Below are 12636 nucleotides of genomic sequence, written 5' to 3'. Positions count from 1 at the left end.
GATAAAGATAAAAGTAGGAAATCTTCTTCAGCTGTTTCTCTAAAGAATGAAAAGTATTTGCAAGACAAAGAGTTTAAGTTTATCTTTCATTAAAGACAAGTATGCGGTGATTTTTATAATACTCCCTTTCTTTTTCTGTTATTAAAAAATACGTTCTATTGCTTTTCTTTTGTACACATTTTAATCTTCTCTGGCCTACATAGATTCTATTTTTTTAACAAATTATGCGGTAGCCTGTTACTGGCACATTTGTTGGCTGACTTTATTTAACAAATTTAATTTTTAGTGACTGATTTGTTTTTTATCAGCTATTGAAATTGTTTTCTTAATTAAGAATATACATATTCAACAAATATATTTTATTTAAATATGTTGCGTCACTGACAAATCAATCTTAGATCGCTGTAAGCCAGAATGATTTTTCTATAAAAAAATGAACTATCAACAAAAACAGTTAATTCGTTCACAATGTTACACAATATGATTGACAGAACAGGTTTCTTGGATTACAATTTTTTCAGAATAACCTGCTGATGAATCATGAATTGACTTCAAAGGAGGTCAGGATTTAAATTGTTGATTCATAATATTTGATTCATCTTAGTTCTATTTATCGACAAAATTTAAACTCAGTTACAGAACATTTTTTGAAGTTCAAAATTTATCGGACTTTTATTTCCCCGTAAAAGAAAAAAAAATTTGAATGCAGTTTTACCGCACACATGGAATATAATTGTTATTGGGCATATTTTTTATTAATGGAATATTATTATCATAAATTTTACAAGTATAATTTAAAAAAAAATTCTTTGCTATGTGGCTTTCCGTTAGGAGGCGTGCAATTAAAGAAACTTAATGTGGAAGCTTTCGAAGGCAATAAGTCACTGATCTATGGATTATTACACATTCTAGAGTTAATATAAACCAGCAGTGAGTAATTGAGTCGAATTTATCACTCTTAGTAGTAAAAATAATGAGGGTAAGATATGATACCAACATGTAGACGTGTATTAGCAGCCAAATCCCTCCTTAGGTTAACTTCATCTGCTCTGCCATTAAAGTATCTTATAAACAGATTAGCGTACTCGATGTGATAGCTTATAGCGTCCCCATTAACGGATAAACGACGACAGTAAAAAATACTGTGGAGGTTGTTGATTGTCGATGATAAAATGTATCGGAAAAAACCTTTTTCATTCCTTGTCCTATTTCGGAGTGACTCGTTGACAATTGACGATGATACTCCTTATTTCAGCTCTCGGAAACAGATATATGTGTAACGGGAAGGTTTGACACCGGGTTTTTATTATACATAGTTTTATTATTGCCTTGACACTTGGCTAAGTGACGGGTGACGTGATTGCAGCCCGGAAAACTGGTTCTCGCTTATCTTATACATACTAGAGCATATAACATGCTGTGCATGGCCGGAGGGAGTTAAATATTCCTCGGGAGAACACTCGGAAGAAAGATGGAGACGGCTGTCGTCTTCGCGATGAGATTTGCCGACGGGTAAAGCGTTTAGAGGATGCAGGAAAAAGGAAGTGAATAAAAAAAAAAAAAACATTGAAATAAAACGGAAACTCTGAAAAGGAGAAGGAGAAGGAAAAACTTGGGGTGGAGAGGAGGCTGAGGTTTAGAATAATAGGGACCAAGATGGTAAAGAAGGAGAGGGTGGGAAAGGATAAAAAGAAAATGGAAAAGAGCCTGGCGTTTTAGATTTCCATTCGATAGCCTGGAAGATTTAATTCTGACGAGTGGACCGGACGATTTGACCCGATGTGTCCGCTCGTTTCAGCAACGTCCAGAGAATTTGAAAAGTCGAGACGAGAGAAAGGTTCCTACACCGGAGGTTTCCCTTTGGGAACATCAAGGGATTGAGGTTGAATTAAAAATAAAATAAAAATATAAAATTTATATAAGAGCTTGTGGAGGAAAGAATGAGCTTTGAGAAAGAAAGTCAAATGACAGATCGATGTCAATAAATTGAAGAAGGTACTGTGTTCTGTGCTTGTGCTAGATATATATATATATCTATATATATGCTTGGTCGTAGTTGGGTAAAAAATAATATTAAGGAAGGAAATACGTCAGCTATTTTATCTAAGAATTTATTCTTTTACTGGAAATCTCGCTTAGTCACACATTTTCCGGTAATGAATTTTTAATATGACCCTCAGGCAATACTGAGCTTGTGTATATGGAGAATGAAAGTATGGAGTAAATAGAATGTAGGGTATTTATTGCGGAGAAAAGGAAGGAGAAAGAGAGACGGCGACAATAAGTTTTTGCAAATACTTTGACAGCCGACCTGAAGTGGAGTTTTCTGAGATAGAGAGGGGCTAGATTGTAAAATGAAATAAGGAGCGGGTGGAAATGAACGACAAAAAAAAAGAGAAGAGAGGCACAGACTTGTGATAGTGAGAAGGGTAAGAGAGAATCGCGCTGCCACCAAAACGATGGCAGGAAAGTGTTTATCCTGGAGATTGGACGTCCCGAGAGACATCTACGTAATCCCCTCGCGGCAATCTCGTAATCCTCCCTATAACTCGGTTCTTTGCTGGAGACTGTGTGTGCTGGAAAGTGTCGAGCATAAGACGACCATTTTATTTTCCGAGCAACCTCATTCTGCCCAAGACAATATTATTCATTCATTTTACGTATTAAATACTCGATCATCTGGAAAACAGTCGAATTAGGTGGAAATGAGTGAATTTGTTTGGATCGCTGTCGCTGTCAGAACGATGACCCACCTGATTTTTTTGGGGACTGAAAAGAAAAATCAATTTTTGTTAAATAAGGTTTGAATTTATACGGCGAGTTTTAAAGTAAGTCAATTTAACATCAACTTCCTGTCTCAAACTATTGTTTTATTTTGGATCAGCAATTTTTTGAAATATTTAACTTTGCGAGAAATTGACTAAGCGTCAAGTGATAACTCTTAGAAAATTTCTTGTGATGATAGAATCATTTTTTAGTTAAGCTTTTTAATAATATATTTAAAATTTTCTTCTTTATATTTTGACACAATTCAAATAAAACTTTATAGAAAATAGTGTTATCATGTGTCCAATTTCTCAAAGGTATTTTTTTGTATTATGGTCAATTATTTATCAATCTTAAAGACTCAAATATGACCATTTGTTATTTTATTATTAGAATATTTTTGAAAATGTTCGCACATGTAGGCTATTTTTTTATAAAATATTGGTTTAAATCTTAAAAATACAAATTTTATTGCTATTATAAGTTCTTAATAAATATCATGTGGCTACATAAAAAGAATCAAGATATTAAACTAAAAATTTTATTTACAGCAAACATGAAAAAATAATGAAAAAAGAATAACAATGTTATGACAAAATAATTCAAAGTTAGAGCTGAAATTAAAAACAAACTTAGTCGGATATTTTTCAACCCTTTACAACTTTGTTGATAAATATAATTTTTCTTGTCTGTTATTATTTTTTTTCACGCTTATAATCCAACCTCATAAAACGTTTTGCCAAGACGTTTAATGCTTCCCGAGAGTGCAACTTTTAGTTCGCCTTTTCCACTATTTTTATTTTTCATTTATTTTTTTCCTTTTTTTATTTTTTACTAACTCCGATTCCCGCTTTCCTTCTTTCCTTCTATCCTTTTCCAACGTCAACTCTTCTTACTTATACTGGATTCTTGCTGTGAAAACGAAACGAACCGTTGCAAAAGCGTGTGCATCATCCGGCTTACTATACATCGCACACATACAAGTACAGCGACGGTACTTAGTTTACATAGCATAGATACATAGAGAGTTTACAGAGGCCATAACTTGTGGTGGGATATAATATGTATATGCTGCTTGTAAACTTTTGGTCTCAGCGAGTAGAGCTAGACGAAAGCCAGTCAAGACTTAGGATCTTTCTCTTACGCTTTACGCCGATATAATATAATTCCTTTTCTCGGTAAGGTAGATTCGCTTTGCAAGCTTTTTCCGCGGTCGAATTCATTACAAACTTTTTCACAGCGTTAAAACGCCGAGAGATGAACAGGAAAAAGACCGAGTAGAGCTGAGCGGAGTAGACGCGAGTCATGTAGACCAAGTTTTTATAAAATCTCAAGAAAAACACATCCCGGAACAAAGATACACTCTGCATACATCTGTTAACTCAACGCGTCTAAGGGAAATTTAAATTCAATGTTGAAATTGCAATTTTCAGGGTGCCAGCTGGAAAAAAAGAGTACGATAATTCTATCGCCGAGATGGGTAGAAGAAGAAAAAGAAGGAGAAGGGGATAAACAACTTGCGTATTACACATTTATAAGACAGTAATAGCGAGATAATAGTGAGGGAAGACAATATAATAAATAAAGGAGCTTTATATACTTATAACTTTCAGAACCAGTAGAGTGTGAAGCGTTTACGTGCACTAACCAAGGTACTCTGTCTATAAATAACCAATTCAACTAATATTATTCCAGTGTAATCTCTATTTAAATGTTTTTCAGCGATATCCCAGTAACAATAACCAGACACAACGTACCAGAGGCTACACTGCATTTGAACATAAATAAATCTCAATTTAGTTTGATAAAACAATGTTTATACTTTTGAGGTATAAAGAGTACTAATGTTTTGAGAGTATTCGTATTTTATGATTGGTAAGAGAATCAATTGATCTTAAAACAGTTATTTAGTGATAAATTATATTATTTTACAAGGTTTTTCGGCTATAGATTACTTTCTCCTCTTCAGGAGACACAGAAAAAATTTTTTTAATTAAAATAGAAGTTCTATACAGTTATTTAAATATTATTTGTAATAATATACTTTAATAATATTCGTGATTTTTTTCAATTATCAAATATTATTCTGTATATATTTTCTAGTGAAATAACAAAAAAAAAAAAAAATTAATAAAAATTTTTTTTTGAAATATAAAACCTACAAAATTTGCAATAATAATATTCCATTGATAACAATAAGTCCATGAATAATTCAAATTAAATTCTTAATTGTATATCAAGAAGCGATTTCAGAGGAACGAAATTAGCGAGATGAAAATGAAAATAAATAGAATTGTTTTTATAAGATAAAAGTCATAACGACCTCAAACAAGCGTTGATAACCAAATACGAGAGCATTTATATTCAGCTCACATATGTCTTAGCTCTCGGGTTATTTTCCAAATCTCTATATCAAATAAGGAACCTGGATTTCATGGGTTACGAACACTGGTATTATGATTGAGCACCAGAAGAGTGCCTCACTTTTAAGAAACTAAAACTTTTTATTTGCACAACTAACTTGACACCATAACTTTTCACTCATGCATAAATTGTAGCATCGCATCGTTTCTGCAGATAGACGAGGACGCAAAGTGTGCCGCACTCGAACTCGAAAAAGCTTCTCTGTTTGCTCGTTGATGTGTATTCTTTGATGCTAAAACTTTATACTCAAAGACACTATTTGACAACATCATTAGCGGGATTAGGATGAGCTGAGAACTATTGCACTCAAACATGCATAAGACTCGTCTGCAGATGTATACATTTTAACAAACTTATAATACTCATACTTTAACCTTTAATATATAATATAATAATGACAAATATACATTTATATCTGGTTATTAACAAGTACACAATGGTTATTCTTGTTTTCAACTCGGAACTGAAGTTTCTCTTTTAAATTCAATGCCCGGTTAATTAATTTCGTCATATATTTATTCATACCAGCCGTACAAAAAGTTATGTACATATTTTCGAAGTGAACCTTCACTCAAACGAAAAAATTGGCTATTAACATATTATATGTATTTACTTTGTCGAGTATTTTAAAACGCGGCATTCATACTTCGACAATAGTGACATTTCTTTACTAAGCCATTTAACAGAGTTGTATTTATGAAATCGTTTTCTTCGTAACTTTTCCTCTGAAAAAAATGGAAAAAACACTTCATTCAGAGGTAAAGGTACAACAACGCCGACAGTAATGGCATAGAATACGGATTATTCTTAAAATTTGGCTGCCTGGAGTATCTAACTTTGTTCAATATTAATATATCTACTATAAAATATAAAAGTGAAACGCCCCAGTCTGAAAGTATACAAGTAGTAAAAGAAAACTCGGACTTAGACTCTAGACTTTTTATAGTATATTATCTTGCACTGAAGGCGCTATGCCTCTCAAAAATAACTCGGAAAAGAGCGTATACGTAACTTATGGTGTATCGACCACTTATTATATGACACAATAGAGCTACCTGCTGTACTTGGTCCGATACACGTGAGAAATGCTTTAAAATTACAGACCAACCTGTCACGGTAACTTATTGACGGTCATCCCCATGTCTCTCTTTTCTTTCTTTCTTGGCTTTACTTATTTTTCATCAAAGGAAAGTGACATTCTTGCCTTTGTTCCCCTCGGGTTCTTGGAACAGAATTTAATTTTTTAGTGCTGGTAAATATCGATAAATAAAATAGACGGCGACAATCGGCTTAAAACGGGAGCTAGAATATTAATATAACTATAAACTGTAATCTGAAAACTAAAGACTTTTTATAAAAAGATGAATTAGGTTGATCTGACAGATTTTATTTTTAATATATGGGAAAGTACTCGAAAGAAGGATTAATGAATATCATCGAAAAATGATATTTTTTTTTTTTCTAATAACTTAGAAATGATTTTTTTTTATCAATTGGAAATTGTTCACATCAGAACATTTTTCACAGGTAATTAATAGTAGAAAATATGGATATCTTTTTATAAATATGAACGTAAATCTCCGTTATTTTATTATCTCTAATACTATAATGTTAACTTGAAACCAAAGACTTAAATGAGAAAAAAAGGCAAGTTGATTCGATCTTGTCGTAAACGTTTTCCGGTTATTTAATTTTTAACACCAACAGTATGCAGACGATTAAGGAAAAATTCTGTTAGAAAAAGTTAAACGTGAGATGTTGAAAGTTCTCGAGGAGATCGTAACGATTGCTCAAGCCCTTACACTTCGTAAAGAGATGACAATGTCACCGAAGACTTGAGCAAATCGACAAGATCCTTTAAATTTCAGTCTCTTTTATTCTATTTTTCCACTCATTTCGACACAACAACTGTACACGTACATGCCGTACATACACTACATACATCAGATATAAGGAATAAGGATATATAGGTATAGGAATGGGAAGTGACGGGAGACTCCTTGACAGCGCAATCTTCGATAAGTAAATCCCATTCCCCGAGGGCAACGAGGACGCTGGAAAAACGAGGAGGAAAAATGGCCGCTTTCCGTGTAAGAATAAAACCGTAAGTCGGCAACGGCCGAGTCAGCGCGTGCCATCGGGAAAAAGAATCGTCTGTTCTTTCATCGTCTACTTGGCTTTTCCTCCATCCTCAATCCTCGATCCTCACACCCTGGCAAATCCTAGTGCCACCATACTGTATACCGTATACCAGCAGGAGTGTAGACGTCGTCAATAGAAAGTAGAACGACCTTAGTACGTGACTGGAGAGATTTTCGCCGAGGATTCTCGTCATTGTTGTTATGTGTGATGATCCAAAAAACGCCAGCTAAATCGAATGTCTGTAACTCCCTTCACTCTGTGTCTTTTAGTGATTCTGCTTTTATCTTCTCTGCTCTCGATACCTTCTCCACTGCTTTTGAAATTGCTAAGGAAAGTGGTGAAATAAAATAAAATTTATAAGACGTGCGGTATATTACGCGATAAAAATAACTCTAAGGAGTAAGTAAGTGTCCAACAATATCAATAGCTAAAATAAACGATACTAAAAATGAATGATTAAAAATTAAAAAAGGAAGAAAATTTTATTTATTTCATTTTGATCGATACTTTGACTCTATTTTAGGACTTATGATTTCTATTTTGAAAAATTACCTCTTAATTCAGGAAATTTTTAGATTTCCAATCATTTTAGCTCGCAGAATATAAAATGTATTTAAAATACATTACAATATTTTTCCACCTGGGTAAAAAATATTCAACAATTTCAGATCATTTTTACTTTTAAATTTAAAAAATGATTTCTAATCGGTTTGAAATCAAAATAGAGTAACCAACAAAAATTTATTACATTTTTTAGATAATGCAAAAATAAAAAAAATAATTATTACACATATACTGAATCGATACGATCGATATTCAATTGCAGTTTGAATTTTAATGCCCAATGAACTCAAAAATCTAGGACAAAACAATCTCCTCCCATCTTGGATATTAAATTACCTTTTTTCATTATGTAATTGAAGATTATCTCTCAACTACATACATTTATATATACAAAATCAAATACATGAAAACTCAACGAAGGACATCTGGTATGAAATCCGTCTTTCTAAGAACTACGTAGAAAACTCAACAAATAAACATTCGCTAAAAAAATTTTCCATCCGTCTTACACTTCGTATCAATTATCAAATAAATAATAAAAATAACAAAAAGGATGTCAGGTATGAGTCAGTTGGAACGTGCTTAGTAATAATTAACAAATAGTTTTCCACGTATTCCTCGGTAAGCGTCAAGCCAAGACTCAGTGAATGTCCCTGAACATTGTAATGATAATTTATTATTTATAGACTGTCGAGCATAAGTATGAGTATTAATAAATATTTTATCACATTACCTGTCGAGCCAACATTCTCTCTCCAAGGTCAGCGTGAAAAATTCCAACGCCGGTCTCATGCATTTACAGGACTTTTATTTTCGGCAGGGACCAAATCCTCATGCATGCATGAGAAAAGACGATGTATGGGAAACTATCTGGGAAACTATTCAGTGTGTCTTATGTATAGATGCATGTATTCCGTCCCAAATACAAACACCACATAGGACCTTTTCTTGATGTGATACAAGTTGTTGTTACTATAAGTGTTAGTGTTGGTGGAGTACAAGGATCAGAAGAAGAGACGTGGGAGTAGAGTGACCGAGAGAATCTCTTGTCGAATTACTTTCTTCCCGAAAATACGATTCGGTTCTCCATCTTCTGTTCGGGCTAGTGGTTGTATTCAAGTACTGCATGTATTATAATGTGTAGACTTCGTTCTCCAGTACACCGTTACTGTTGTTATAATTGTTGTTGTTGTTGTTGGTATTACTGGATGCTAGATGTATGTTCGTATCTAGTCTTCCGATATACTGCGGCTAGGCACTATACGAATGAGTTTACCGTATATGTAATGCTTCACATGTACATATATAAATGTATGTACATATCCTGAGACCAAAACGCCGGAGGGGTGTCCCCATTCATCGGAACCCGTGAAAAGAGGTCGACGTTTTCATTCGATGGGAATTGAAACAAACGGAAATAATAAAATAGTACCAGTAGATTGAATGCGCATCAAAGCCCACCTTGAATTACATACACGACCGACTCATCACGACGTCCTATGAAAAATCCACTTTGCCCGAAAGATTCACGTCGTTTAGATTTAGATAATCTCTTGGGTTCTCGTCCTTGATTTTTTGTAATAACAGTATGGAGTAGAGGAGGGTCTTCTCCGACTCAGAAATTTCTACGTAAATAAACAATCACTTGTGTTGGTTCTAATATATTGAGATTGGATCGATATATTTTGACTTCATCAACTTCGGGAACATAAATACAAATACAAATATATACAAAGGTTCAATCTTGTACAATGGATTGTTGGTTTTAGTAACTTCACCACTAAATTGTAATTGTCAATTCCAGTAGAGTACACAAACTAGTGAATTATTGGAAATTGATGGCAACAATAATGATTAATATTGAAGATTCAATTTTATACTTTTGAAAAATTTTGTCTCTGTAATCAGAGATGAAAAAAAATTAATTTGATTACAGGATAAAATCTTGGGCCACGAAAACGGTTTAAAAAGATTTAATTATCTTGAATCAAAAATAAAAACTTTTGAACTAAGTAAAATTTTCCGAATCTAGGAAAATTTTTGTGATTAATTCAAAATAATTAAATTTTGAAATCTCAACTTATTAAATTCCTACTTATATTTTTTTTAATTTCTACATCTGGAATTTTTTTCACAAATAATTAAATTATAAAAATTTCCTTTTTTTGTTTCAGGTAAGGTCCAAAAACTTTGAGATAGTTAAATAGCAGCAATTTATAAAAAAAAATTAACAAATATTTTGTGAGTAATAGAAAAATGCTTTATTAAAAATTCATTTTAATTATAATATTTATGGTTCAAACATTATGTTTAATTTTGATAAATATTTTTTTAATGTTGACAGTGATCAAAAGTTACGAAATTATATATCCCTATAATTTGAACCGTAAAAATTATTTTTTATTCATATACGTTTTCGCAGGCTAAATTATTTAATACCTATGTTACAAATATTATGTTACAATTATTTAATACCTAAGTTACAAAATTCAAAAAATAATTTTATGTCGATAAAACATAACAAATACACTATCAGATTCAGATTCCATTATCTATCGAACAAGTAATTCTACTTGTTTATTTAAAAAAAATATTACACTCCGGTCTTTTCTATATATACGTCCTTTAGAGTTGCCATTATCAGTCACTCTATCCTAGCTTGCGTAATTCAAAATAAAAAAAATGTCACCGAACGATGTTACTCAGGATCCGGTGAATTTTTCATAAAATTAATAGTCGCGATTTATTTCTGAGGCGATTTTAAAATAGCAAATGCAGCTGGAGCTGAATGCATTGACTAGAGCTCCCGGCTAGGGGCGATCCCGAGAGACATTCCTGTTAAGTTATATGTTTTCGCAAAAAACCATAATAAAACAAGTCGGCATTTATTTCCAGCTGTTCTAATGGACTGAATATTTCACCTAAATGTGACACTCTTCGGCTTCGGCTTCAGAGTAATCACCGTAGATCAATTTGTAAAAAGCAAATAAAAATAAAAAACTATCTAGGAACAAATCTTTTAAGTTAAAGAATTCCTTAATAATTATTTATTTAACTTAACACTCTGATTAGTTGCCGGGCAGTGACAGCTCTTTTTAGCCCACTATCTCTTCTTTCTTTCGATGAATTCTTACGCTTTTATTCGATTGAGCTTGACTACCAAGTCATACATTTGCTCTTTACTAATCCGTACAAATACAAATTGAAGTGCGAGTACAAGCTCAAGTTAAGTGAGACTTAATGGTAAAACACAGTAAAGTTGATAAGAAATGAAAATACCATTTGAAAAATATAAAAGATCTTAAATAAAATAAATAAGATACGCTCGACAGGCTAAAACATCACGCCGTCATCCGGAGATCCATTCTTGGACACTCGATAAATTAAACTCTCTCAGTAAAACCTGGTAGTGGTTCCACCAGCCATTACATTGACTCACTAAAAGAAAACTCTGGTTAATGGACTCTAACCTACGGAAACATTGTCGGGAAAAAATAAACTCAACAAAATAATGAAAGACTGAGTCAATATCACGTATAGTACAGTTATCTTTTCTATTACGTCCTGTCCCGACCTACTATTTCTTCTTAAAGAAAAACACTCGGATCATTGATTCATTTCTTCGTACATTCCTGAGCAAAATTATCATCATTCGTACTACTGTAGCGCAAAACCTAATTACTAGACTCTCTGCAGCTATTTTCATTTTATTGTCTCACTTAAGCGCGATTATTGCTGAAATGGAACTTTTTTACTTTCACTTTCTTCCAGGAAATACTTTTAACAGTTTCAATAATACTGATGATAAAAAAATTGCTATTTTTATTATTATTATTATCATTATCATCTATACAATTAAGAGAATGAGGAAAATTTTTTCTCCGGTATATTTATTTATATTTGTATGATGAAATAGCTGTTTGAATTAAAATTAGTAAAGTTTAAAGGGTTGTAATCTTGATATATGTTTTGGCACGCTTTGATATTTTTTTTGGCGAAAGTCAATTTATCAGATAAATAATTGAAAGAGTAAGAAAGTTTTTTTTTGATGGATTTCAAAACGGATTTTTTTAGTTAAATTTGGTATCATCAGAAAAGTCTTGAAGTTAATTTGTGATTTTTCAGGATTTTGAATAAGTTATTGGTGATAGTTAAATTTTTATGTTATCTTTAGATTTTCCATTAATGTGAACTAAAAAAAAATAAATCGATTAAAAAAAATATTTCAACCAAAAAAATAATTTTAAAAAATTTTATTTTTTTATTCAAGGCAAAAATTTCTTAAGTCAAGAAAATTTTTTTCTATTAAGTTAATTTTTTTTTCAGTGCATTAGTAATTGATTCCGTCATAGCAATATTATTTTTAAAATTTATTCCAAAAATACCCAAGCTATGAATAATGTAAGTCAGATCCATCAAACGTTCGTTTAATTCTAAATTTCCGTTATTCAAAATCCGAGTTCTCTGATTTGAATTAAAAGCAACGATACCGATAGATTCTAACGCGAGATAAAATATATAACATGTAAAATATAATAGATATAAATATCAATCTATTGAGAATGCTCCTCAGACAATGATGTATCATAGAAAGTATTCGATGTTCATTATTCATTTATAAGCATAAGCAATCTATACTTTCTATTAAAGTACAGCATTGCTGTGAGGTCTTGACGCCTACAGCTATTTTACCTCTAGTCAGTGATGAACAAAATAAATATCTGTCATGTGTTACTATGT

Source organism: Cotesia typhae, unplaced genomic scaffold (assembly GCF_013202065.1).
Source record: "Cotesia typhae breed Kobodo isofemale line unplaced genomic scaffold, CoteBio_Ctyphae contig_48, whole genome shotgun sequence".
NCBI classification, from domain to species: Eukaryota; Metazoa; Arthropoda; class Insecta; order Hymenoptera; family Braconidae; genus Cotesia; species Cotesia typhae.
Note: the sequence above shows the minus strand (reverse complement) of the source record.